The sequence below is a fragment of the Tupaia chinensis genome, unplaced genomic scaffold (genome assembly GCF_000334495.1).
Source record: "Tupaia chinensis unplaced genomic scaffold, TupChi_1.0 Scaffold000661_1, whole genome shotgun sequence".
Taxonomy (NCBI): domain Eukaryota; kingdom Metazoa; phylum Chordata; class Mammalia; order Scandentia; family Tupaiidae; genus Tupaia; species Tupaia belangeri.
In genome coordinates this window covers 1,924,664-1,951,812 of record NW_006160183.1, presented here as the reverse complement: position 1 = coordinate 1,951,812, position 27,149 = coordinate 1,924,664, and the positions used below count along the sequence as shown (strand labels likewise).

Here is a 27,149-nt window from a genome sequence, read left to right as displayed (position 1 = left end):
CACAATGAGGCAAGTTTCTCTCTACAATGTGAAATCCATAGAAGCAATACCTTCCCAGAGGTAAAGAAAAAGCAGAAAAGAAATTAGTGCTAGTCAGGCAAAGGAACAAAGTTAGAAACATATTAAAGAACTCAATACATAGAAGACACAGAAAACCACATGTTGTCAGTGACTTAAACCATGCCAGGGCTCATACTTTAATAATGGCCATTACTAAGAGTCAGGTGTACTTTTCAACTACTGATAACTTACCTATGAAATTTGGCATCTCGCAGGGACTGAATTTAAATGCTTGAGTTCTGTAACTTTTCCCCAGTAAAGGTGAACAAAAATGAAAAGACAGTTCAAAAAGAAAAAAGCCCAGAGGTTTCCCTTTGTCAAATCCTCTATGATGTTCCTGCTACTAGAGAAAATCCCAAAAGCCAGAGTAGACATGTCCCTTGAGGCCTTAGTATCAGACGCCCTGAGGAAGAAGTAAGGAAGAAATTGTAGGCCAGCACATTTGTGCAATGGATGCAATTGAGGAGGGGGCTCATAAGTCAGGCAGAATCTCTAGAAAACACTGGTTCAGGATATGTCAGAAACCATACTGGATAAAACCTGGGGCATTAATTCAAAGTCAGACTGTGGAGCAGTTGCATCCTAAGAGTGGTTAAGAGTTAACATCCCAAGACTGATTCCCAGTAGTCTGGCTTTATCCAGAAGGAGCTGGCCTTCCCCACAGTATGCCAAAGAAACAGAAACCAGTGCTTAAGTCAATCAATCCTGACAAAAAGTTGAGGCAGTGAGGGCCCAGCAGGTGGTGTGTCAGTGAAGGCACTGGACTTCCACATGACTAATCATGGTTCAAGTCCCAAACCAGTGGCTTGAAACTCATGCTAGGCATGTGTACGTGTATTGCCAAAATCCCCAGAGGAGAATGGAAGAGAAAGGATTATCTCGGGATCATTTCCCTTGGGAGGTGACTTCTTACTTTCCCTCTCTCTGTCTCTGTTTTGCAAGCACGTGCACCCTATGGTAAAACACTAAAAACTAAAAGAAATGTTGTGGTAGTCAATCAGGTCTGGGCATCATAATGCACCTAATATTGGAACTAAAAGTCTTATAACTTCAGCCCCTTTATCATTCCTGGAGAAGGGCTGGTGGTCCCTCAACCACAAGTGCTGAGGTGGCAGAACAGGAGAGGAAGCAAAAATTCTGCCACACCTTACTAAGACTGAATCTTCTCTACTTGGTAAGCTTAACATTCTCCTGGCAATTTTTTTTTAAGAGAGATTTTTGCCATAGGGCATGTGTGGTTGCCTGAGAGATAGAGAAACAGAAAGCAAGAAATCACCCCCCTCCTTGAGGTGAGGATGGCCATACCACAATCCCTTCTACTTAATTCTTTCAGGATTTTTGGCACACATGTACACACACTCGGCGTGAGTTTTAAGCTACCGGGTCTGGGACTCAAACTGTAGTCAACTGTGTGGGAGTCCAGCATTGAAACCATTATGTTATCTACTGGTCCTCTCCTGGCAATTCTTTTACCAAGTCTAAGTTTTACAGTCTGAACTCTCATGCTGCAAAGGTATGGGACAGCAAGAGATGCTGTTAAAAAGGCCTGGTGAGCATGCTGGACTCGGCACTAAGTCTTATTTGCTACATATCCCCTTCTGAGCTTCCTAGGGTTGCTGAAAAAAATTACCACAAACTGGGCAGCTGCAAACAACAGAAATTTATGCTGTCAGAGTTGTGGAGCCTAGAAGACTGAAATCAAGATGCTGGTAGTTGGTTCCTTCTGGAGGCTCTGAGAAAATCTGTTCCATGCCCCTCTCCTAGTTTCTCATGTTATTGGCAGCCCTGGGCACTTTTTGCCATGCAGCTGTATCACTCCAAAATCTGTCTTCTTTATCACATTGTGTTCTCTTTCTGTGTGTCTGTGTTTTTTTTTTTTTTCCTCTCTCTATTTTGTTGTTGTTGTTGTTGAGAGAGATTTTTGGTATAGGGCATGTGTGTTCACTGAAGAGACAGAGAGAAAGTGAGAAGTCACCCTTCAGGGGAATGGCCACATCACACTTCCTTCTCCTCCTGGAATTTTGGGCAAGCATGCACATGCAGTTGGTGTGAGGTTCAAGATTCCGGGTATAGGACTCAAACCATAGTTAGCCATGTGAAAGTCTAGCACCTTAACCACCATACCACTACTGGCCCATGTTTTTTCTTTTTATAAGGATACCAGTTACCAGAGAGGCCCCAATCTAGTCCATCATGGCATCATCTTAATTAATTATACCTTTTTTTTTTTTTTTTTTTTTAGCTTGTATAGATAGTCCCACCAGGGCTTAATTTTATTTAATTATCCTTTTTTTTTTTTTTTTTTTATAGCTTGTATAGAGCATGTGTGCTTGCCAGAGAGAGAAAGAGATGACAGAAACCGAGAAATCACCTCTGGTGGGATGGCTATGTTACAATTCCTTCTCCTCTAACTTGCCTCCTGGGATTCTGGCCACACATGTGCATGTACTCTGTGTGTTCTGAGCCACCAGGCCTGGGACTCGAACTATGGTTGGTCATGTGGAAATCCAGCACCTTAATCTGCTGGCCCCAGGCCACATTCTGAGGTGATGGGTAAACATGAATTTTGGGGAACACTAATCAACCAGCATCTTTCCCAACTCACCACAAGCAATATTCAAAATACTTATTTCACCTACTCCCACTAAAAAAGAAAAAAACTACACAGTTCTTTACTAAGGAGAATGAAAAAAACCCAGGGAAAGACTCCTTTGAAATCTGGTATGTTCCCCAGTTTACAAATAGCTCACTTTTTCTCAAGAAATTCTTATAAAGCAAAGCCTGCTAATGAAATAAACTCTACCTATATATAGCAAAGCTCCATTGGGCTTTGTATGACCATATTCTTAAATAAGGAGAGACCATCAGGGATCTCCTAAGAAGCTGGAAAAGTCTCCATCCTAAAAGATATCAAAGTAACAAATGTGGTGGGGGGAATAAACTCCACAAAAACAACTAAAAGAACAGAGGTAGAGAAGAAATCCCTCTGGTTTGTATCTTAGAAAAATTAAAGAAAATATTACAGCTAAACAACAATGAAGTAATATCATTCCATAAAAAGGCAATTAGAGATCATAAGAGTATTTTTTAGAAACTAAAAATATGATTACCAAAAGGAAATATTCAAAATAAATAATGAGAAGAAGTCAAGGAGCTCTCATACAACCACAATAGTAATAACAGAAACCAAGAGCTGAGAAAACTTAGAAAAACATAAGGCACATGATATTCAACCTAAGAAGTTCAATATCCAACTTAGTAAAATTAGAGTAAGAGAAAACTGAGGGCAAAACCAAACATATAGTACAGGATAATTTCCCAGGAGTGAATGGTATTTTTATATTACAAGAGTATAAGAAGCACCTAGTCCAGTGAATGGGGGAGGGGAGGATAAAAGAATAAACCCAGGCTTTCAGAAATTAAAAAAATCAGGTCAGCTTCAAAGTTGTAAGAATCAGATCGCTATCAATTTTTGTAAACCCCAAGTGAGCGAGCTGCTGCCTACCCGAGACAGCTGTAGTGAGGAGACCACCTCCACCCCCCACCCCAAGTATTTACTAGACAGCTATGTTTTTATACACTTAGGTAATTATTATAAGGGTTAGCTTCCTGAGTATAATAAGTAATAGGAGCTGAGTATTTCAGAATTATCTATTTGAAGCTAACATAATTTTATACAAGAAATAGGTATTCTATATTCCTTAATGCCGAAAATAACATTTACATCAAATTTCCACAGTAAAGCAACAATATTTCTTCTCATATCTTAGTACACAATATACAATTATAAATTTAAAATGAAATGACATAGTTTATTGTTTAATAAGATTATTAAGAATAATACCAGAAGCTTTATCCCCTTTTGTTTGTAATATTCATAAGTAACAATGGCAATTATTACTGAGTCCTTTCTTCAATGATATAAGCAGCATGATTAAAGGTTTCTTTGGCTGCCAAAGTATAATTGTTATGCATATAACTTAGCTATTTAGAGCAGGTAGCCTTAGCTTCACATCTTGGTTCTACTACTAACGGTCTAAACACATTTGAGCTTAAGTATTTTTTAATCTTTAAATTGGAGAGGGGAAACCCCAGCACTTAGCTCTGTACAATTGTGAGAGTTTGAATGATTAATGGCAGTTTTTTCTTGTAAGCCTAGTATTTCATAAAAAGCTCAAAAAATGCTGTTATGATCAACGCCATCACCATTACCATACATTGGGTGAGAAAAAAAGCAATCCCACAAAACCTGGAGAGGATCATGCCATAATTGTAAAAAAAAAAAAAAAAAAGAAAGAAAGAAAGATAATATTCATAAGTAACAATGGCAATTATTACTGAGTCCTTTCTTCAATGATATAAGCAGCATGATTAAAGGTTTCTTTGGCTGCCAAAGTATAATTGTTATGCATATAACTTAGCTATTTAGAGCAGGTAGCCTTAGCTTCACATCTTGGTTCTACTACTAACGGTCTAAACACATTTGAGCTTAAGTATTTTTTAATCTTTAAATTGGAGAGGGGAAACCCCAGCACTTAGCTCTGTACAATTGTGAGAGTTTGAATGATTAATGGCAGTTTTTTCTTGTAAGCCTAGTATTTCATAAAAAGCTCAAAAAATGCTGTTATGATCAACGCCATCACCATTACCATACATTGGGTGAGAAAAAAAGCAATCCCACAAAACCTGGAGAGGATCATGCCATAATTGTAAAAAAAAAAAAAAAAAAAGAAAGAAAGAAAGAAAAAGAAAAAGGTATTCAGCATTAGACAAAAAGAGTTGGAAAAATGAAACATTTCTATCTCAGAACCTCGGAGGTTACAAAAATACAAGATTCAGGCAGATGTGAGGGAGGGACAGTAAACATGAGAGGCTTGTGCCCTCTGAAGGTCATTCAAATTTAAATTATTTTAAAATTCTGGTACTAGGCAAACAAAATCCTCTGTTGGGCCTCAGGTAACTAACTATTTGTCAATTCTTGAAATAGAATCAATATTCAAACTCTCAAACTATCCTGAAAGAAATTTAAAAATACAACTTCTACATTTCATTTTTACTACTATTTTCTAGATTTGTCATTTCATAAATGCTTTTTTTCCCAGAGAAAAAATAGTTACACATTTTTTTTTTTTTTTGGAGAGGTTTTTGCTATAGGGTGCATGTGCTCACCAGACAGACAGAGAGAGACAGAGAGATAGAAAGCGAGAGATCAGCCCCCAGGGGGGATGGCCACGCCGCAATCCCTTCTCCTCCATTCTCCTCTCAGGATCTTGGGGCACGCACGCACACGTGCCCGGCGTGAGTTTAAGCCACCGGGTCCGGGACTAGAACCGCAGTCAACTACGTGGGAGTCCAGCGACATAGCCATTACACTAATTGCTGGTCCCAAAATAGTTACACATTTTAATTATACCCAATCTTATCTCCCAGGGATAACTCATCTTAACTTTTGGGTATTTTTCCTTCAGATTTTTCCTAGGCTTTATCTTCTTTTGTAACACAAATATAAACTTTTTCGATTTGAACATTTTATTTCACATTTTATTAAAGATCTTCTAGAAGCTTAATTTTCAATGATTTATTATGCACACACTAGTTAATCTAGTTTTTTATTGAACATTTATTTGCTTTTCCAGTTCTTAATAATTATAGGTAACACATTAAGAACACATTTATACATAATACTTAAAAATTAACTTGCTTCTGGAGTGGTGGTTAAGGTACTAGACTCCCACCTGGCTAACTGTGGTTTAAGTCTTGGATCCCACAGCTTGAAAAACCGTACCAGGTTCATATGTGTATGTGCCAAAAATCTTGAGAGGAGAATGGAGGAAAAGGGATTGCCATGAGACCATACCCCCAGGGGGTGATTTCTTACTTTCTCTTTCTCTCTGGGGAATGAACTTCCCTTAAGGCAAAAAAACCTAAAAATTAATCTGTTTCCTTAGGACATAATCCTACCCTCCCACAACAGCAAATAAACTGATCAAAATAAAAAAGAACATCAACTGTACACTGAGACAGTTAAATCAGCTTATACTCCCCCAGACGAATAGAAGAATGCCTTCTGGCTACCTGTTCGTTAAATATGGGTCAATGGGTATACTTAATACATGTGTCAATTAAGATTCAAAAACTGTTCCTTAGATATAATCAAAACATAAAAAAAAATGAGTCTGAACTCATTTTGAAGGATTTTTTATTTTGAAATCAATGCCATCATGACTTCAAAGTTACAGTAGTCCCCGCCTTATCTGTGGTTTCATGTTCCATAGTTTCAGTTACCCGTGGTCAACCTTGGTCCAAAAATATTAAATGGAAAATTCCAGAAATAAACAATTTATAAGTTTTGAACTGTGAGCCATTCTGAGTTGTGTGATGAAATCTTGGGCAGTCAAGCTCTGTCTGGCCTGGGAAATGAATCACCCCTTATCTAGCTCTATATACTACCTACCCATTAGGTTACTTAGTACTCTCCCAAGTTATTGAGTGAAAAAACATAGTATATATAAAGTTTGGTACTATCCCTATTTCAGACATCCATCAGGGTATTAGAATATATCCCCCACAGATAAGAGCGCACTACTGTATGTTACTTTTACTAATAATGCATTGTAAAGTTATATTGGTCCTTTGAAACTCTCTATACTAATAAAAATGGATATATATACATTTATTTCAATTATCTAGTTGGGGAGGTAGCAAAACTAGGGTGTGATATTAAAATCCAGAGACAATATTAAAGCTATCATTTTGGACAATATTTCTAACCAACTTCAACTCTGAATTTCTCTTTTCCAGAGTTATGAGAATAAAAATTATAATGCCCTATGTTACAACAACCTTCTCAGAGAGCATACTGTGAAGCACTAGCTTATACTTGCAGGAATATGTCCTTTTACCGAAGAGTAAACAGGCAGCAATAAGCCAGCTACAGTTAAAACGAGTTAGAAAATCATCCTTAGCTATTTCATTTAAGCTTCAGGTGTGTGAGCTGAGAAGGCAAAGAGCAGGAATTTATAAAGGAGAATCAAGATCCATAGTGATTCTGTCCCAGTTCTCTGTTTTTAAGAGAGGTGAAATCATATACCATATCCAGATATTCAGGGTCAATGACCCCAGACAACACAACAAATATTGTCCAAACACCTCGAAGTAAAACTTCATTTTCCCATTTCCTACAAGGTGGTGTGGGACCACAAAAAGAAGCACTATATGCCTAGGAGACTAAAGTTTACTATTCATATCACAAGAGTGTTGTATGGAAATCAAATACATCAAGAGCTAGGCATTTGAAAAGTTAAAACAATTACCATTAAATAATGTCATAAATTGGTATATCTTGGAGCAGTCATTATTAGTTAAATATAACAAGAAGATACTATATTCAAAGTTCCTTAAGGGCAGGGATTATGTACTTTGGGATACCCATGGTATATAGCACATTGTTCTTGAAATTGAAGCCATAATTGTTTGTTGAATAAACCAATTAATAATAATAATAAACTATATTGGTATAGTATAATATAAAAATATAGTATCATATGCAAAATATTTTTATATAATAAAGGAATCCATAGCCCTAGTAGCAATATGTCCCCCAAAATTTTATACCTCTATATTAAGAAAAAAGCATTTGGAACATTAGTTGCAAATTAAGGAGTTCTTGATAACATCATATCTTAAAATAAAGCACTGTCGTAGTCCATTAGATGCTAAAGAGAGAGAATAAGAGAATGAGATGCCTATGTCAATTAGAGCAATTACAGAACAGAAAGATGCTGGGATGAATATCCATCAAGTTAGTTTTAGAACACATAAGAAGCATCAGAGTTTTGGAGGAAAAAAAGGCAAAAGTGCCCTATCTTGGCTGAGTAGCACTATTAAATTCAGATGCAGGGTTCTATTTAGTTTGGACAGGTCCCAGCCACAGAACAAAGTCAGTCTGTCTTAGTACCATAACTGAATTCTACAAGTTAACAGCTTTTCATGAAAAGCTGCCATTTCAAAATGTCAATCAAATCTGAGCATAAGTGGGAACTCCTGCAGAAATAACCAGCTGCAGGTTTGAAAAACATTTTTCACTGAAAGTGGAAACACAAAAGATGTTTGAACGGGATCTCTTTTCATTCCTGTAACAGTAGACGGCCATTTTCACAACATCAAGGACAGAAAACAGAGGACAAAATTGCAAATAATGTCTTGAAAAGGCTATTTGCAGGGGTGATGACTGATTCAAGTTACAAATGTCAGAATTATTGGCAAATGGGAACTCATTAATATGAAATTGTTTGTTTCTCATTAAATGATCATAGTCTCAGACTATTTTTTTAATTGCACTTGAATAATTATGCCATATAGTCTCAAGTTTTGACATTTATTTTCCAACATCTTTACAAAAATTGATGATAGTATCCCCTGACTTTATGGGGATAAAAATCCATTAATTATGGTTTAAAAACACATTTAAAAAAAAGAAACATTATTTACTTTTTAGAACATCAAGGATAATAAAAATACTATGCATCAATACAGTAACTTTCTTCCCAGGCAAGTCCCTTATAACCCATTATATAATAAAGGGAGTCCAAACAATAAGAGTACTAAATATACTATACTATGACATTTCTTCTGAAAGAGACATAGGACTCACTCAGAGAGATGTAAATTAGAAAATAAGACTATGCAGAATATCTAACACCAGGCAGTTTCTTCAGAGGCACGCAATAACGAAAAGGTTGAAAAAAGCTTTTAGGGTACAGGAGTAGTATGACACTCTTTAATGATGGAAGCCACATGGAAGACTGGGGTTTGGATCCCTGGTTGTTGAGTATATGACATGCACACCCATCATGCCCACGATCCTGGGTGACTGGGAAAGGCTAGGAGAAGAAGGATCATGGCAGGGGACCTGTTGAGTTTTGAGCTTGCTTGTCTGTCTGCCTGCCTGTCTCTTATTTTAAAAAACAAAACAAAACAAAAACTTAAAAAAGAAAATAAATTTTAAAAATTCTTTCACAACACTAAGGAAGTGGTACATTTCCAAACATTTTCTTTTACATCATACACTTTCACAAATCCTTTTTCCATTTGCTGGCAGCAATCAGGAGCATTTAAGTTCATAGAAAGGATGACTCCTCTTGACACAATACAATTGTCTGGGCAGTAGGGATGTTATTAGCATTGGTTTCCTTTTATAGAAATTAAAGGTAAATGAAAAGTGTAGTTGAAAGGGCACTACTCATACTATAAGGTTCTTTTAGAATTTGAGGGTTTTCACATGAACCAATTTTTATTTATGTGAAAGACTTAGAGAACCTGTTGAGCTCTGTTTATATATTTATTATGTCCTATATTGTTGCCATTGGATACAAAACCAAAAAAGTAGTATTTAGAAATTACTTTCACCTCCAAATAAATGTTATAAACCATTAGGAAAAAAAAAAGTGTTTTCATATGGAATGGGATAATTCAGAGTCATTAAACTTTGTTTAAAAGTTTAATTTCTTGGGACCAGCAGATAGTGTAATGGCTACATCGCTGGACCCCCATGTAGTCGACGCAGTTCGAGTCCCGGACCCAGTGGCTTAAACTCATGCCAGGCACATGTGTGTGCATGCGTAAGATCCCAAGAAGAGAATGGAGAAGGGATTGTGGCATGGCCATCCGCCCTGGGGGGTGATTTCTCGCTTTCTGTCTCTCTGTCTCTGTCTTTCTGGCGAGCGCACGTGCCCTATAGCAAAAATCTCTCCAAAAAAAAAAAAGTTTGATTTTTTATTTTTAGAAAGTTGGACATTCACTGTTTTGTTGACACCAAAGTTTGCCATATCACACTTGACTGGAGATTTTTAAAATTTTAGTAGACATAGTCTAATTAAGATACTTATTTCTTGGCCAAAATATTCTGTTTTATATAACTTTATCTACTTGGGAATCTTTCTTGGGCTCATAATCAATAACAGCAGAGCTCCCCAAATAAGCATCTACTAATATTGTAGTATTTGTATATAGAATTAAATGAACAGTGATAAAATAAATCTTACTAATCTTCCTGAATCTTTTCCAAGGAACCACAATTCATGTTTAGCCATATATCAATCATAGTCTCCATAAAAAAATGCTCTTTATACTAATTTGAGTACATAAATTTAGTTTTAATATATGTGTTTTCAAATACAGGATTGTTAAGTCTTGGCACAGTGATGTCTTTTGCTTTACCTTAAAGTACTGAGGTATTCATAGATCTTCCTATGAGAATATCCAATGTTTTGTTTTGAATGTTTTTAATTCTTATGTTCAAACAGCTGTATGAAGTTGTAGAGCTTGTTAAAAATAAATTGGCTGTGGTGGGGGGCAAATAATCAGTTACCAGTTGTCACCCAAAGATAACAGTTGTTTTTATTGGGGCATCATAAATGCAAATGGTTAATGCGGTATAAATTGTATACCGGATTTTAGTTTGAATGTCTAAAGCTATCACACAAGGCATTCATCTACATTCCCTGTTTATGGGAATGAAATATGTAGTCATTTGAAGTCCACAATATGTATACTGTGTTTGTAATAACTGCAGATTTTACAAGCACATTATTCTTTCCATTAGGATTAAAACCTCACCGAATAGCAATTTGTGAAAGAATTCTAGCAGGGCCCAGAGCCCAGAACTCTGACCTCTGATGAGATGCTTGGCAGTAACAAACTCTAGGTCTAGGCAAAACATCTGGTTTGAGTTAGACTTCCTGAAAAAATAGCCCCTGTACTGGGGAAACTGGTATTCACTCAGCTTTGTATATATACTTTGACTGACTTCAGCACTGCTATAGAAAAAAACAGAGAAAGAAAAAGAAAGACTCTACTAGAATACTTGTCAATCATGACAGACTCGTTGGTGGCCCCTCTAGAGTTAAGCACTCTTATTAACTAGAACAGTCTTCTTTCTACATTCCTTAAGTATATTTCTTGACATTATAGTATATAAAATGTACATTAAAATCAAAATAAGTCTAATGTATTGTGTTTGTTATTGTGTTTGTTATTTGTTATTACAAACAATACATTACATTTCTTTCAATTACACTGTGGGAGGGAATCAATGATTAAACTGAACTATTTGGAGGGGAAAAATAAAATATGTTGAGAATTTCTATGCACTTGGCAGATATTAAAACTCAGGAGGGGGGGAAGTTCCTAACTAGTGTTGCTTTCTTCTAAAATTTACAAAGTTCAGTGTAGAGGTGACTTTATTGGGAAGAGATTGCTTTTGCTTTTAATCTTCACTGCAAATTTGATGAACACAATTCCAAATGGATTCCTTTAGTATTTATACTAGAGGAAAAAAAATGCTCTGAGTTCATATGTGAATTTTCATGAAAACATTTTGGAGACAAGACATTATTTAAAAGATCTATTCATTTTCATCTTCTGGTAAGCAGCTTAAGTAGGACAAATGTGACAATCCATTTGCTATAATTAATATAAATCTCTAATTTGTTTTAAATCCATTGAACAGTGATTTTTAAATTATTTCACACTCTTATATGTACACATGCAGTCTTTAGATGCAGGGTTCTTATATAAAACTTACACAAAACTGAAGGCAGCCTAAAACTATAAACGGTGCTACTAAAAGAAAGGGCAATATTTAGGTGAGCTGTTTCTGTAGTCAGAGGTTAACGTATAGCCCTAACATAAGCATAAAAACAGGATATTCCAATGCAGCACTCGATCTTGGCTGTGCTTTGCTTTGAGTCGCCAATAAAAGCATTTTCTAGTAAAACCAATTTTTCCCACTGCCAGTGTACAACATCCAGGGCACATGAGAGAATGACGGGGAGCCTGATTCACTGTGAGGGAAAGTCCTGTCAATCTCAGGTGGTGGTCAATTGCCATTTTCTCCTTTCCACATATCACCTTAATTTAATTATTACCTTTGTGAGTAGAACTGCAAACTTATTTAAATTAGTTTTTGGAAAGAACAGTGTGGAAGGGAAGACAAATTAATAGGTGTACATTTCTTAAGGTACACATTTTCTTTCCCATCTCCGTGGTACTGCAGAGGACACAACTGAACAGTAACCTTATGAAACCCCAATCTCACACTCCAACAGATATCAGCAACCAATACCCTACTTTTTCCATATTTTAGGGTAATTTAAAAGAATTATTACTTATACTCTGAGTGCATATTTAAAAGTCTTACTGATTAAACTCAAGCCAGACTCTGCTCGAAGTTTCACAGAGTTCTCATAAGACATATACACTTGTTTGTCTGATTATCATGAATAAAACAAATAGTTCTTAATGTATGTCACAACTATTAGTCAGCAAACTATAAACTTTGTACCATTGTTTGAATTAAAATTATACAATTTTTAAAAGGAACATTCAACATTTCTACCGCGGTCTTAAGCATGGTAACTAAAAAGTAATCAATCTCAGGTGGTGGTCAATTGCCATTTTCTCCTTTCCACATATCACCTTAATTTAATTATTACCTTTGTGAGTAGAACTGCAAACTTATTTAAATTAGTTTTTGGAAAGAACAGTGTGGAAGGGAAGACAAATTAATAGGTGTACATTTCTTAAGGTACACATTTTCTTTCCCATCTCCGTGGTACTGCAGAGGACACAACTGAACAGTAACCTTATGAAACCCCAATCTCACACTCCAACAGATATCAGCAACCAATACCCTACTTTTTCCATATTTTAGGGTAATTTAAAAGAATTATTACTTATACTCTGAGTGCATATTTAAAAGTCTTACTGATTAAACTCAAGCCAGACTCTGCTCGAAGTTTCACAGAGTTCTCATAAGACATATACACTTGTTTGTCTGATTATCATGAATAAAACAAATAGTTCTTAATGTATGTCACAACTATTAGTCAGCAAACTATAAACTTTGTACCATTGTTTGAATTAAAATTATACAATTTTTAAAAGGAACATTCAACATTTCTACCGCGGTCTTAAGCAGTAACTAAAAAGTAAAAAAAAAAAAAAAAAAAATTTAGTTCTCCAGAATTTGTTTCTTGAATACATCATTTTTATACATTTTAGCATAAACATTCATTTGCCAGTTTTGGGTAAATATCATGTAGCTCAAATTCGGCAGTTGCTTTCTTTACTTGTGCAATCTCCTTGTGTATATGTATCACACACGGACAACCCTCTACACCTCTTAGCCCATTATAACATTAAACATTTCTACAGCATCCACTGTTTCTCAAAGAGAGAGTCATTTGACACGAAAGTAAGTACAAGGCAACATGACAAACTCCATTCATTTAAATTTAATTTTTGAGACACTATATTATGAAATTAAAACACAGATTAATACTAGTAAATTCCTAAAAGAATGTATTTACTTTTTTCCTTCCATATGAGAATAAAGTAAGCCTGTCCAGTTCATTTCAGAAAGAGGAGAGAGGCATTTTTAAAACTACGTAAGAATACATGTAGTATTTTCATACATATTTATCCGTTATCACACTGCAGGCATATGGTGGTACATTCAGGGATAAAGTTTTTAGAAAAATCATTGCCCAAGATGCCTAGATAAACTATTTTTGACAGACTGCTCTCCCTTAACCTTGAGTATATAATACCTATATTTGGATCAGAGCATAAACATAAATGTGCACATGGAGTTTTTATATTCTGTCTGATGATAATAAAGAAGAGAGTCATTACCCTAATTCTGAAGGTCACTCTAGAAGGGAAACCCCGAAGTACAAGAAAGGTAACTCCTTTGTCATCCTCTTATGACAGAAATGTCGAGTAAAAATTTTTTCCCTGATACAACTTTGGAATGTATATAGTTAAATCCTGTGAATGTAGATAAATAAAGTTGAAAATAACAATGACTAGGAACAAAAAAAAAAAAGTTGTGATTGTGTATTCTAGTAGTATTTTTACACTGAAATTAAACATAAAATTTTCTTTCCAAAAGGCATAAAGAACATGCCACTATTAACTCCGTGTATTTTTGAAAGCTATGGCCACAAAGGCACATTTATAAAATAAGCCCCCACTTGTTAAAACTGTAACATTGCCACCATCACTAGAGTTTCACCTCAGTGACTTAAATAAATATAAATAGAGTAATAAACACTATATGTTTTACAGAGTTCTATGAACCAGGGGGAAAAAAATCACCTTACTAAATAACCTCCTGGCAAATGCAAAAGAAAAGCTAAATTTGGCTTGCTCATATTTTCTGAATTCCCAGAATATAAGAAGCATTAAGGGGGAACTTAACTTATTTAACTAAAAGATTTTTGCTTATTTCGTTTTCCACACTGCCCTTTCTGGAAAGCAAGGGAAGAGAAAATATTAAAAAGGAAAGAATGAAAGAGTTAGGGAAGGACAATCAAAATAACAAAATATTTGGGCATTTAAACCTTTTACATTCTGTATGTTTTAGGATGATCATGATAGAAATCATTCCGCTCACTGAAGTTAGAGATTGCAAAGAAGTTCTGTAAGAATCAGATATGATGGGCCCAGCCTGGTGGTGCAGTAGGTAGTAAACTGAACTGTGACGCTGGAACCACATGGCTAACGGTAAGGTTTGAATCTCCAGGTCAGACTAAATGTGCCAGATCCAGGGAAGCCCAGGATCCCAAGGATCTGGAGGACTGGGGAAAGGGAAGCATAGTGTGACCAGATCCCGTTGAGGGTGCTTTCTCTCGCTCTCTTGTGTACAGTATGTGCTCTCTATTATGAATACAATAAACTTTAAAAAAAAAAAAAAGAAAAAGAAAAAGAAAGAAAGAAATTAGGAGGCCTGTTATTCTAAGTATCAGGTACTCAAAATGTCCAGCAAGCAACCTACCCTCTTTTCTTCCTACCAGGGAAGCAATAAGAAAATTCTCTGTGCTACTACTGTCAGAAGTTTGTCATGTGAAACGTTTACTCAAAATTGAGGGATAAAAAATATTAATGGCTTCTATAATTTCAATAACTTTTAAAAAAATGTTGCTTCAGACTTGTTAATATACTAATGGAGATTTTGTAAAGTTTCAATATAATTTTCGAGTCATCACCTGGATGATATCAATACAAACAATGGTTATTTTAAATAACTCCAAATTATATACAGTTGAGCAAATTTTAAATTTGCTTTCATTTAAGGTCTTCTGAAGTTGAGGCCAACACGCTGAAAAAAAATATTAAACTATCTATAACCCTATGTCAACATATGATGCTACTGGGAATGCTAAGTGAATTAATTTTCCAAGGAAAATTAATTACTTATGACTTACAGTTGTAAAAGCAAACAACGTAACTCTGGATTAGGGCACATTTAATTTCTGTTTGTAGTAGCGATTAAATTAATTTCATATAATTCATGGTATGTAATGGAAAGCAGAACAAAAATGAAATTCTAGACAATGACTGACACTGAAAAGTGTATATATTTATGAAGCTGATCCAAAAATAAAGGTCATGAATATTAATCACTGGATAATAAACCTGTATATTTAATGACTCTGTAATAATGGATTTTTTGTATAGCTTTTATGAGACATTATTGAAAAGTATAACATAGAGATATAAAAGAGATCCTGTACCAACCCCCATAAAAAACAGGCCATCAGAATAAGATTTAAATGTCTTTTATTTATAACCAAATAATTTTGTCCATATAGATTTGTAACTAAAATGAAATAGATCATTAAATGATTTGAGGATGAAGTTCTTAAAATTACAAGTAAACTTTCTTCTCCTGACACTGAAGTAGTGCAGTGCTTTAAAAACAAATCATCTGTGATTCATTTAACTGAATTATGCACCTGAGCACGAAGACAAGCGATTTTAGCTAACAGAGCCCTAACAATACGTGTACAGCTACACATATGAACAGATTCATCATTACACTCCATCACTTCCTACTACCAATTAAGCCAGACATAATTTCAGATACTAACTTCATGATACAGTTAAGGTTTTAAGACAAAGAAATAAATCTTGTCCTAAGAATAACTGCAATTAAATTTTTAAAGTAGCTATTTTAAAAAGCCATTCTCATGATGTATTAAAAAACAAACAAACAAAAATCCCCACAAGATCAGAACATTTCATATTCTGGTAATAACCTTAAGGATTAACTGTTAATAACCACCTGGTGAAATCATTAACAGTCTAATTCTTGCTAAAATTTGGGGTCATTTGTCTGCAAGAGAACAAAAATTTTGGTATATACCTTTAAAGAAAAGAAAGTATTTCTATGACTTTGACTTATGCTTTTAGAAAAAAAGTAGATGTGAAGTTTAGATGAGAAATATAGATAAGATGAACACAATGCAAATAATAGAAATAAAAGCTGTACTCCAAAATATACTTTTCTCCTTTGACTTTTTATAAATTTTAAACTATAGCATTCCCTTTCCTAGTCATACCATTGATCACAAAAAGCACTTAATATTTACATACTATTCTTTTACTATATATTTATATAGAGGAAAACAATTTATGTGATGACTTGGAGATCAAAGAGAGAAAATTACTGAAATATTCTAAAATAAATGGTAATTTAAAGCCTATCAAATCAAGGAGAAATTGTGATGTTACCTCTGAGTTTATGAAAATAAAAATCTGTGGCACGATAGCCTTTCTGGAATATTGCTCTGAAATAAATCCACACTGTGAAAAAAATTAATTCTGTAGAGAAATGTTTCCATTCCTGGAAAAACTGTGACTTAGGCATGATTAAAAAATGTTTTTGTTTTATTTTGAAGAGTAAAACTAAATGAAGCAACAAAAGCCTCACCTTCTTGGCTTGTTTTTCTAAAACACTGGGTTCTCCTTATTTCAAAACAGGCATCATTCAGCATAATCCAGACTGAAATAAGGTCTGTTTATTAAATGGTCTAGATAACTTTCTTTAGAGTAGGAGATACATTCATAGCTCTTTTTCAGCTATGAAAGCAACCCAGGAGGCTGAAACATCACCTTGGACTCTCAGAGAACCTTCATTTTATTTCTTTTCTTTCTTGGCTTCAATATCAGAATGGGGTTTTAAGAAAGAAGACAGAAAAAGAGACAGAAAGCAAGTATGCAAGCAACCATGTCCTGGATCAGAACAAAATCTATCCTAATGTCCTACATCATTTGTGAAAACTGAAACAGAATGCTTTTCAGATTGCCAATGGAGTCTACAAGACAAGGAAGAATTACACCAATACTTCCTCCTTAGAAATAACTCACTCAAAACACCCGCTATATTCCCTTACGCTTGAAATGCATTTCAGAAGTCTCTTCAGGCATCTTTCTTTTATTACAACCCACATTCATATTTCAGTAGAATGACTACAGGGGAATCACTAATTTTTTATCTAAACTATGACGTTTTGGCAAACGTTACATAACCAACTATAAATCCACAACAATCCTAAAATACTAAAGAGCTGGTAATGACATGATGAGAAACAGCTTGATTATGAGTGAGGAAACGCCGGCCGTCAACAAACAAACAGCTGTTTCTTATTGCCAATCCATAACTAGACCGTACACCCCAACAAACTGAGGAGTTTGTTGTTGCTGTTGTGTTTGCTTTTAACTTTTCTACCCTCTCCCACTCCCATCTCCAACACACTGAGTCAGTGTAAACATTAGATGTGAGCCACAACAGAAGAATGAACCACATGAGGATTACAAGTACAGCACTACAGACTTACAAATGAATTCTGTAGGTAATAACTAACAGAAGTTTAAAATGTGCATTCCAGTTCAGCTTCAAATACCTATCTCTCCCTGGGCAACACGTCCTGACATTACTATTAATAAGAGGCAGGCAATGGCCTCCACTTCCTCATTCCTGGATCATGACCACTGCAATGCTGACACTGATCCTTCGTTCTGGATCTGTTCTCTCTTTTAGCAGAAGAGAATGAACTGTGTATACCTGGCAGTGTGAAGTAAATGACCTGAAGATCCCTTGTGACTTGAAATTTAATGACTGCATGAATACTTGATAGGCTTAGCATATGAATAAATAATAAGAATAAATAGGACCTTAACAATAAAGGTTAAAAGAAACCCACTAAATTAAATGAATCTGTTTATTTAATGGCCCCATAATATGAAGTAAAATCACGTTCATATTTTTTGTACCTTCAGGCACACTCATGCCTATTTTTTTTTTTTTTAACTTTCACAACTTCTTCAGAAAGGATACAGTTATCTTTATCTTATTTTTGAACAAAACAGGAAGAAGTAAAGTTACTCTCCCAAGGTGACATGGAAAATGAGTAGCTTAATCAAGGTGAGGCCATGACTCCCTTTGGCCCCAGGAATCTGTGTTCTTTTCACTGAGCCACGCACTTAGATGAGGATGTGCCTGTGAGAACGTTTGTGCAATTTTAGCTAAAGGTAGCCTCCCTGTCTATACAGGAATCCTACCGCTCAAAAACTTTGGTTAAACACATTCTGAATTATATATCCAACTGCAAAGATGGCTACGGGTCAGTGAACATAGCTATGTGCCCACATGCAACTGAGTATTTTAATCTAGAATCCAAATTTCCTCTTACAAATGGATAAAGATGAATACAGGATTTCTCCACATGAAGATACCTCTTGTCTCACTCTCAACTACAATGTTTCATTTTATTTAAAATCATGCCCTTACTATTGATATATAGCAGATTGGGCTAGATGAGTTCTAGATTCTTCTGCCATCACTAGGTCTGTGTTTGGTTAATGTTAACATTGGTAGCCTGCCCACAAGTTTGTATTTTGAAAAACCCAAAAGTTGTTTAAATTTGTCAACACATATCTTAGTAGGTTTCAAATCATAAATGAGGTTGGATCTCTTTTTTAAAAGCCTGCTTGTATTTCACATTATATGAAGGGGGCCTCAGTGAAGGTCTAGGGAATAAACGAACTCTTCAAAAACAGTTCAAGCCCAGACATGGTGACTGAGGCACCATGGAGGCCCAGGTGGAGATCTTAGCCCAACGTAAACAGCCAGGTGTGGTAGCACACATTTGTGGTCCTAGTTAACTGGGAGGCTGGAACAGGGGAAATGTGATGGGGCAAGTCCCTGTCAAAAACACCTATATCTCTTTCTCACACTCCCTTTCCTGTCACTTTTGCTCTCTCTCCCATTTAAAAAGAAAAGTAGATCATAGGCAGTTGGAAGGGAAGAGGCATATAAGCAAGTAAACACAGAAGGAGGAAATGCAGAGAAAGGCAGAGAATCAAGGGCACACCAGGAAATCAGGTTTTTCCATGATCCGTGCTTTAAAAATAACTTATGCTTAGGGTCAGAGGTGGTGTGGTGGTTAAAAAGTGCTGGATTCCCACGTGGCTGAACAGGGTTCAAGTCCTAGACTCAGTGGTTTGAAAATCACAACAAATAAATAAATTAATTAAAAAAAATAACTTATGTTCTGCACTGGTTTGTGGTGGGCATTTCAGAGAGAAAGGTAGGAGAAGTAGCAGACTTTTAAAAGTCAACTCCTGCTCTTTCCAGCGTTCAAGATGTCAAAGCGAGGACGTGGTCCTCCGGGACAAAGTTCCGGTTTTCCCTGGGTCTTCCAGTAGGAGCTATGATCAACCGTGCTGACAACACAGGAGCCAAAAATCTGTGTATCATCTCTGTTAAGGGGATCAAGGGACAGCTGAACAGGCTTCCTGCTGCTGGCATGGATGACATGGTGATAGCCATGATCAAGAAAGGCAAATCAGAGCTCAGGAAGAAGCTCATCTAGCAGTGGTAATTCGACAACAAAATTCATACTGGAGAAAAGATGGCGTGTTTCTTTATTTTAAAGATAATGCAGGGGTCATAGTAAAAAATAAAGGTGAAATGAAAAGTCCTGCCATCACAGGACCAGTTGCAAAAGAATGTGTAGATCTGTGGCCAGGATTGCATCTAATGCTGGCAGCATCACATGATTTTTGCTCCCGGGACCAGCAGTTAGTGTAATGGCAATGTCGCTGGACTCCCATGTAGTCGACCGCGGTTTGCGTCCCAGACCTGGTGGCTTAAAACTCATGCCAGGCGTGTGTGTGTGCGTGCCCAAGATCCCGAGAGGAGAACGGAGGAGATGGGATTGGGGCATGGCCATCCCCTCTAGGGGGTAATTTCTCGCTTTCTGTCTCTCTGTCTCTGTCTGGCGAGCACACATGCCCTATGGCAAAAACCTCCACAAAAATAAACAAACAAAAAACCAAAAAACTATTTGCTCCCAATGCTTGCCATCCTATTTATTTATTTTTTATGAATTATTTATTTTTCTAGTTACATTTTTTAATTTGACCAGAGAGACATAGGGTGGGAAGAGTGAGAAAGCAAGCTGCCGGGTCTGTTACTCGAACCACTGTTAGCCATGTGGGAGTCCAGCGCCTTGACCACTCGCCACCTGTTTGTCCCCATCCTGTTAATTTCTATACTCTGTTTGACATTCCTCCAACCATTGTCTTTTACATTTAGACTGGTGCAAACTTTGAGGCTTCTGCAATAATTGTTAAATCTCAATCTCTTAAAAAGTAGCAAAACCATTATGAAGACAAATCCACTTTAAACAAATTAAATGCTAGTCTATACAATGTTGAGTACAAGTTTCTTGAAGTGTCCAAAACATAGTTCTATTAGTGAAAATACCTGTAAATTTAACAGATCTCACCAATATCCTTAAAGTTCTAGTTACAGTAATTTTCTTCTAAAATTAAATTTCTATCACAATGTGAGGCTGTGGATAACTAATTACCATGGGTGAAGCAGTCTCGAAAGGGACACATGGTCACCAGGACTGACTGATCATGCTGATTGAGTAATGACCTAATCAAGGGTGCCAATACACTTCCCCATTCACCCTGTTTATAGAAACCACAGTCCAACCTGTTTACAGAGAAACCTGGACCTCCTTCCTCTACATCAGCCTTTAAACTACACAAACCTCCTGTCCGTTACCAGCTCTACTGGGGAAGTGCTATTAAGGAATGACATAATTTCTGTTTGTAATTGCTAGAGGGTATGCATGCTTGCCAGGGACAAAGAGAGAGTCAGAGAGAGAGGGAAAAGGAGAAAGGACTCCCCCCTCCCCCCACCTCCATGGACCATGCTCATGCCACAATGCCTTCTCCATTTCCTCACCCTATCAGGATTTTAGGCACACACACATGCCTGGTATGTTTTTCAGACCTCTGGGGCCAGGATTCAAACCATGGTCGATCATGTAGGATCTGCTTCCTTTAACCACTAGTATCATTTTTAGAGTAAATGGGAACAGAAACATTGTGTTCCACTCTAAAGAGGCAGAGATAAAATATAAAACTTACAACCTTACTTCCATGGAAACCTGTAATGTTCCAGATATAAAAAAGCCTTGATTAATTCTTGTCAGTTAAATGCCTTATTGATTTTAGTCTTTTTGTGTGTGACTGGCTCATATTTAGCACACCTGGAAAATGAAGGAGACTTCCAAAAATATTGCTGGGAAGATGACATACTTTCACTCTCTAGGCAGGTTCACATAACCAGATGATGCTGGCTATGGCTTAACTCCAAGTAAAATAACCTTTTATTGGTTTTTCAGTGGCTGTTTATGAGTATACAACAAATGCTTTTTATAAATACTGTGAACCTGTTAGGTCCTCTTTCTGTCCCGATATACTGCAGGTCCTCGGGTGTGGTATGACATCCTCTCCTCCTCCCATAACCTACTTGGAAATCATCATTTGTCAGAGACTCTTGCAAGAGCCTGACCTTCTTTTCTATGATATCAATAGTATCTGCTTATAAATGCAGCCTACAAAAGGAAGAACGCGTGCTTCACTTTTCCTAACGCCTCTCTGACACCAGATAGCTATCTTTATTCACTGAGGGTTGAGAATGCTGACTTATTCTGGAGTCCTCCTCTAAGGTACTTGGTGGGGATACTCAGAAACCATAATGAATTGCAGGGTCACTTAGGGCTACTCACTTCCTTATGTACTAACTCATGGATCCTCTCTGCCCTTTTTGTTCCCTTAGCTTGCTGGCAAGGATTGTTCAGATCATTTGTATTCAGTGACTGTCTACTATACAATGAAGAAAAAAATACGAGTTTAAAATTGGACAAAAACATCACAGGAAAAAAAAAAGGAATCATTTTGTAGATAAACTTCATGCTCTAGTGTTGAAAGTTAAGGTCTACAAATCAAAAAGCAGTCACTTCTACAGAGCTAGGCCTTTTCACTGCATTCTCAGTGAATCACGCTGTGGTTAGTTGAAAGTGCTGTTCACATAATAAATTAACCACCTCATTTCCTTCATCACCAAAATATACATAGCACCCCCATACAGATTTGTTTTAATAAAAGTAATAAAGCAAGCCCAGAGGTTATGGCTGGTATGACATAATCACACCTCTGAGATTTAAAAACACTCACTTGCACATCATGCCTCAAAAAGTCTTTGCAAGCCCCCTCCAACAAAACCTAACTGCACTCATACCCTCTGGCCCCATTTATTACAAATAAATAATGAAACAAAAGCCTTGCATATGTCAGGAGCAAATTCTCCCTTTCAATTATACATTTGAAAAGAACATGCGCTTTTTAGTAATACTGTATCATAAACAGCTTGGGTGCCCTGATCTGGATTATTAAAACAAATATGTCATTGGAGTTAACAGTGCACCAAGGAGTCAGTCAACCGGCCTACTATCTTGCCCCAAAACAAAGATAATTTCTAAAGCTAGTTTTTCAAAATTACAACACATACAAAAAGGGATCTTCAAAACATTCATGGTAGATGCATATTATAAAAAAGCTATCCAAAATAAACTTACAATTCATGCAATTTTTCCACAAATTTTCTAAAAGCTCCTGGTATTTCTGTGGACTGAGACACCATCTTCATTCTTAACAAATCTAAGAAATTTAACTTCTTATTTGATCATGATATTTAATTAATGAAAATATCTAGGAGGAGGGGGAATTTCTCATCAACATAATTTTCCCTCAAACCAGATTTTTCCTCTTAGAATTCCTTTCCATGATCACCAGAAAGAAAGATGTTGTAACACAATTATCCACAGCATAAGACAGATTTGGTGAGAAAATGTGCCATGGATGAATTTGCACAGTAATCCAGTGAGGTCGGTTTTCGGTCCCTGTACCACATGAGAATCACTTTGCAGGCAGGGTTCATTTCTCACCTTAACTCCTTTCTGCAAGATCATGCATTTAATGCACATTGTCACAATGATAATAATGACACTATCTCCTTGAATTTAAGATGTAACATAATCTTACAAGTAATTAAGTTTACCTTGCTATTTTTAAAGACCATGATTGACTCTCTCTCCCAATGCACATATATAAAGGAGTGAGTCAATCAGCATTCCTAAATTATATCAGATATTCAGAATACATAGTTCTAAATTTTTTTTTTTTTTTCTTTTGGAGAAGTTTTTTTTGGCTATAGGGCGCGTGCGCTCACCAGGCAGACAGAGAGAGACAGAGAGACAGAAAGTAAGAAATCACTCCCCGGGGGGATGGTCACACCGCAATCCCTTCTCCTCCATTCTCCTCTTGGGATCTTGGGCTTGCATGCACACGTGACTGGTGTAAATTTAAGCCACCGGGTCTGGGACTCGAACTGCAGTCGACTACATGGGAGTCCAGCGACATAGCCATTACGCTAACTGCTGGTCCCCCATAGTTTTAAATTCTTAAAAGTGACCCTCCAATTAGTTACATATTTTATTTCTTTCTCTATTGTCATAATTACCTAGCACAATCTTATATTTGGATTTTCAGCAATTTTTTTTTCCTAAAGTGAATGCTATTACATTACAGTTTCCCCCCAGAATTAAAAATTACAGGGACCAGCAGTTTGTATAATGGTTATGTTGCTGGACTCCCACGTAGTCAACGTTAGTTCAAATCCCAGACCTGGCGGCTTAAACTCATTCCAGGCACGTGTGCGTGCGTGCGTGCGTGCATGCTCAAAGTCCTGAGAGGAGAATAGAAGAGAAGGGACTGCAGCATGGCCATCCCCCAGGGGTAGGTGGGGGTGGTTTCTTGCTTTCTGTCTCTCCGTCTGTCTCTCTGGTGAGCACTTACGCCCTATAGCAAAAATCTGTCTTAAAAAAAAAATACATCCGAGATTCTCTTTTAGTATGCCAGTCATCAACACGTAATTATATACAAAAATTCAGCAAAACAGAAAGAAATGCCTATGTGAATATCAGAATTAAACATTTTTGGAGTAATCTTTTCCTACTACTTCTAGTCTGTAGAGTATCCATTCACATACAACCAATATCATACCTAATCAGTATACTCTAAATCTCCTTAGGCCTCTGTATCAAAGATAAAATGATTAAGAACTTCCAGAAACTCATGTTTTAATAGATAATTTCAGTATAAAGGGAAGATTCCTTTTTAATAAATCCCACTGTGATAAAGATTTTTCTTAGAGAAAGATATTACACTATTATTTATAGGTTCTTAGAAATATCGATTTGCTGATTCAGTCACAACTGAAGAACATTCCTTTGGAAGTGCTCCCTCTGATCTATCTTGGTGAGAATTATTTCCATAGGGACTAGCAGTTAGCGTAATGGCTATGTCACTGGACTCCCATGTAGTCGACTGCGGTTCGAGTCCTGGACCTGGTGGCTTAAACTCACGCCGGGCGCATGTACGTGCGTGCCCAAGATCCCAAGAGGAGAATGGAGGGGAAGGGACTGCGGTGTGGTCATCCCCCCTGGGGGGTGGTTTCTTGCTTTCTGTCTCTCTGTCTCTGGCTGTCTGGCGAGCGCACGCGCCCTATAGTGAAAACCTCTCAAAAAAAGAGAATTATTTCCATAGAGAATAAAATACGCACTGTAGAAGGGGAAAAGAATGAAGAGATGTGTGCTAAATTAAAAAACTCTAGTTCTTTCATCAGAAGCAATCCTTCACTTTTGTCACTTATTCTCACTTCAACTACATGGCTATTCTAATGCACTCTGCCTCTAAATTCTCTAACACCTTTCAGTGCAGGTGTTCACACACAACGCTCCCACAGACAGAACTAAGACAAAGGAGCATAGAAAAGAGATGAGGTGTACAAGCCAGCTTGCTCCATCCCATTAGGTTTTCAGAACTCATTTTTAAGAGATTTTTTTGCTCTAGGGCATGTACCCTCATCAGGAAGATAGAGACAAAGAGACAGAAAATGAGAAATAGCCTCTCCCCCCACCCCCCAGGGAGGATGGCCTCACTGTAATCCCTTCTCGGGATTTTGGACACACATATACACATCCAGCATTGAGTTTCAAGTCACTGGGTCTGGGACTCAAACCATGGCGACTGTGTGGGAATCCACTGCTTTAACTACCACACCACCTGCTGCTGGTCCCAAGTTTCCAGAACTCTTTACAAGCTAATACACTTCAGAGCATCTGTTCTGTTTACTGTTATTTTCTTTTTATCTTAATTTTTTTTTTCAATTTTGCTAGAGGACACATGAGCTCACGAGAGAGACACACACAGAGAGAGAGGCATAGAGAGACACAGAGAGATAGCACCCCCTGATAGAGGATAGTCACACCACAATCCCTTCTCCATTTCTCCTTTCAGTATTTTGAGCATGCATACCTGACATGTTTTTCCAGCTGTCTCAACCACCATATCACTGGCTGGCCTCTATTTATTTTCCAATTCCTGATTTTTAACTAAAATTCAGTATAGGAGGCACCTTTGGAAAAGACATTTCATGTCTTCAGATCATTGGTTAAATGGCGTATATAATCAAGAAACAATAGCATTCCTAAAGGCTCAATTAGTAAAGAGCTGTCAAATGTCACCTTCACAAACTAGACTATGCAAAGCATTCAATCACACAGGACAAAAGGAATGTGGCTCTGGTTGTTCTGATCACTTCCTTGGTTTGAGACAGATTACTTTTAGAGCATGTAAAGAGGCCTTCATAAGATCAGCCACTCACTATAAAGTAAATCCAAGAGCTTAAAGTTCACCGGGAAAATAACAGAGACACAAAATTAAAGATTGGATCAGTGTTCCAGATTATAAAATGTGCAAATGAGAGTAGGTAACAGGTCTTAACGTGGAGACTTTAAAAAGTACGTGCCAAGTACAACTTAATAAAACAAGAAAAAGGACTATTTTTAAAATATTGGAGCGTCGGAAAAGTCATGACACATTTTTGCTTAAAAAGATATGTCATGACTTTCCTGACTACCTAACAGTAAAGTGATTTCACCATCATCTTTAAGCATTTATTAGAACTCAATTAACTGACCTTAACGGTGTTAAAATGAAAAAGTGCTATGGGAGATTCTCTATATATGTGGTCTTCAAAAAGTTCGTGGAAAATGTACATGATGAAAACTATATATGGATTCCAAACTTTTTTTGCACCAAAATAAACTCATACTTTCATTTTTCCATGAACATTTGAAGTTCTCTTATACATATTGATATGCGTGTGTGTGTAAAAACGTTGATGGAAAATAATCCAGATTGCAGTATTAGACCGTATTAGGCCAAAGAACTAAACAAATTCTTACCCTGAACAAAAAGGTCTTAAAACATTTAGGGGCCTAAGTATAAAACTAAAGGAAAACTGAAAAGGAAAATAAACTTATTATTTAGATATCTTCCTACAAGAAAATTTATTTAAAATATACCAGTAACTGAGGCCAGCAGGTGATGCAGTGGTTAAGGTGCTAGAATCCCACATGGCTGACCGCAGTTTGAGTCCTTGAAACTCATGCTGGGCACATGCGCATGTGTGACCAGAATCCCAAGAGGAAAATGGAGGAGAAGGGACTGTGGTGTGGCTATCCCTCCTGGGTGGTGAATTCGAGTCCTTGAAACTCATGCTGGGCACATGCGCATGTGTGACCAGAATCCCAAGAGGAAAATGGAGGAGAAGGGACTGTGGTGTGGCTATCCCTCCTAGGTGGTGAATTCTTGCTTTCTGTTTCTTTCTGTCTTTCTGGTAAGAACATGTACCCTATAGCAAAACTCTCTCAAAACAAATAAACAACAACAATTAAAAAAACCAAACCAGTCACTAGGTGTTCAGGTTTACTCAACTAAAATTTTAAGTGAGAGACTATACAATTCTACAGTGT

At 36.7% G+C, this 27,149-nt stretch overlaps 1 protein-coding gene and 1 pseudogene across 1 annotated transcript in view; one reads left to right on the top strand and one right to left on the bottom strand.

The window, feature by feature from the left end:
• The window catches only part of SRBD1 (S1 RNA binding domain 1), a 236,477-nt gene that overhangs the window by 62,109 nt on the left and 147,219 nt on the right, over window positions 1–27,149 (bottom strand). The gene's annotated exons all lie outside the window — the stretch shown is intronic.
• Window positions 5–19,968, top strand: LOC106736132 (60S ribosomal protein L23 pseudogene; annotated as a pseudogene).